The 2,641-nt window shown below is 39.8% G+C and overlaps 1 protein-coding gene across 2 annotated transcripts in view; it reads right to left on the bottom strand.

Annotated features, from left to right (window-relative positions):
- The window catches only part of LOC116693762 (peroxisomal succinyl-coenzyme A thioesterase), a 10,596-nt gene extending 9,768 nt beyond the window's left edge, over window positions 1-828 (bottom strand). Inside the window, exon 1 of one of the 2 annotated variants that reach the window (XM_032522989.1) lies at window positions 480-828. The gene's annotated coding sequence lies outside the window, so the exon portion shown is untranslated. Of the gene's footprint in view, window positions 1-405; window positions 425-479 lie in introns of those variants that run through there. The other variant, XM_032522990.1, reaches the window with a different exon arrangement.
- Window positions 829-2,641: the final 1,813 nt, after the last annotated feature.

The raw sequence follows: 2,641 nt of genomic DNA, 5'->3' as shown, positions 1-2,641 counted from the left end.
TATTGTTTGTTGGGTTGGTTGTTTTGAATGTGTAAGCTCATTGTGAGCAACTACGCTCCAAAGGAAACTTCCTCGTATGTGTCTTCATACCTGGTCAATAAAGCTGATTCTGGTTCTGATATCTCTCACCTTTCGTATCTTCAACTGTCCTGTCAATTACAGGCTTCAAAAGTTATCTTTAAAAAAGCGTTTTGTTACTTGAGTAACGGTACTTAGTTACATACATTCTAACGTTACACTGATACCGTTGGGACCTTCAGTGTAACAGAAGAATCAATCACTTACAGGGACAGAAAGTTGCTTCTACTGGGAGACAAACGGATAAAAATAACGCTATTTATGTGGACCTCTGTACTCACAATAGATATATAAGCTATAATTCGACACAAACGTCTCATTTCATACCTCCAAAGTTGCATAATTATTGCTTAGCCCGACGTATGTGTGTGTGAGCCGATTCTTGTTCAGCGACAACGTACCTAACGTCCAGCTAACGTCTTCCGGTTTAACGTCGTCGGTTGGCTTTTGTTGTCCCAGTCGTCCCAGAGTCTGGAAACCGAGCTGAGACCGAATCCGTGTGAATCAAACAACTTTGAAACAACACACACCGATTTATTACAGCGGAGAGTCCGAAGTTCAGCTCCCCGCGGAGCTTGAAAATCTCCTCCCACGGCCACATCACCGTGTCCGGGCACAAGATGGCGCCGTCGACCCGCCACCGCACTCTAACGGTTACAACTAGAGTGCGGATCGGGCCGGATTTTTCTGTCCGAGCCCGGCCCGCGTCCGATAGAGCAGTAACCGAACCCGACCCGAGCCCGACAGAGCAGTAACCGAACCCGACCCGAGCCCGACAGGCATTAAGATATTTATGTCCGAGCCCGACCCGAGCCCGACACAGTTAAAATCGCATTTGTTTCTCATACTAATGACACATGTAGGCTACGTTTGTTTGTGTGGAAAGCCGCTTTATTTATTAATAAAAGCCCGCTTTTATTAAGCAATTGTAGGAAGGCATTGGGAAATGTCAACAGATGAGCATCAATGCACACGGGGCAACAAGCGCCATTACCTACATAATAAGCTGTTTTAAGTTCAAAATGTTCAATGCCTTATCGCGCTGATGTGACCGAGCCCGACCCGAACCCGAGCATCCTTTCTACAAATCTGTTCGAACCCGGCCCGGCCCGTCGGGCTCGGCTCCGGTATCCATCCTCTAGTTACAGCGTCATTGCTGTTTGCAGGTCTCGTGAAGGACGCTACGTAATAAAGAAAATAACACCTCGTGGTAAATACTTTTGGAATTCTCATTTTAACGACACCAACTGGCAGAGGGCGTGGCTTGTTCCTTTTGTATTTCAAACAAAATAAGGGAATTACATTTAAAAATAGCCTACTACATAAAATATAGCCCACAAACTTGTTAATCTCAAAGTTCATGTCAATCGACCATTGTTGTAGTTTTTGTAAATCCGGACCAGAATCATTAATTCACCTTTTTTTTTTGGGGGGGGGGGAGGGGTATGTTTATTTTGTCACACATTCTGGAAAAGTTTAGAAGATTATTTAACTTCTAAAACTTCACACACAATTACATTAGAAGGAAAACATGTTATTACATTGTTTGAGTGCAAAGATATGAACTTGAGGGATATTATTAACCTTTTCATTTTACCGGGAAATGTTCATATTCATAAGTCCAAGTTCTCTAATTCAAAACCTTGTTTTAAATTATTTCAAATTGAAGTTGACACTTACTTTGAGTCTCTTAACTTAATAACAAACAAAAAAAGCTATATATATTTCTGACATTTACTTAAGGAGGTTTAATTAAGGGTTTATATTGCAACACTTTACTTTTTCTTTACAAGGCTGTCGCATTTTTATTTCTTGTTCTTTATTATGATCTTTTTTTTCTATTTTGTCATTATTTATACTGTAACTGAGATGTCTGATTCTTTGTTTTATTTGTTAAAATAAAGCAATTAAAAAAAAAAAAAGGACGCTACGTAATTTAGTTGAGGCTAATTCAGTTGAGTTGAGATTCAAGACGTCTGAAGTTAAAAATAAAAGAAGAGGGGAAAGAAAAAAAGACAGAGTTTAATATACCACGCTCCTTATTTGTCTCCTTTCTACCACTCGCTTTAAAACCAGCCAGCGATTGAGTTGCATCATGGGTAATGTAGGCACAAGGGGACACTTCACAGAAACTTCCCATCTTAACTCAGTTTAGGATGACGTTGACGATTTTTGGTATTTGAGAAAAGTTTCCCAACTGCATATGAAATTTAAAAAAAAATATATATAATCTTAAAATCGAAATTTAGATATTACAGAACCATCCTGAAGTAGGTATTTCCTAATTTAGTCAGTTTAATAAATGGCAGCAGCACTGATATAGGTCTGTATACTGCAATGGAAATGAAAATGAGGAACAACTTGATCACTGAAATATGATGATGGAGAGGCTTCTCAACCCGTATGATGACGCTTAATCAAATTAGATTAATTATTCAATTTCCCAGACCATGTAATAACAGGTAGGGTGATATCAGGTAAAATGGGCCATCAGCTAAAATGGGCCATTCAAGGTTTTGGGGTCCCAGCCCCTCTGGAATTTAGAGCCAATGACTGCAAAGGA

This window comes from Etheostoma spectabile, chromosome 8 (genome assembly GCF_008692095.1).
Source record: "Etheostoma spectabile isolate EspeVRDwgs_2016 chromosome 8, UIUC_Espe_1.0, whole genome shotgun sequence".
In the NCBI taxonomy this organism is placed as follows: domain Eukaryota; kingdom Metazoa; phylum Chordata; class Actinopteri; order Perciformes; family Percidae; genus Etheostoma; species Etheostoma spectabile.
Note: the sequence above shows the minus strand (reverse complement) of the source record. Positions and strands in the feature narration are given on the sequence as shown.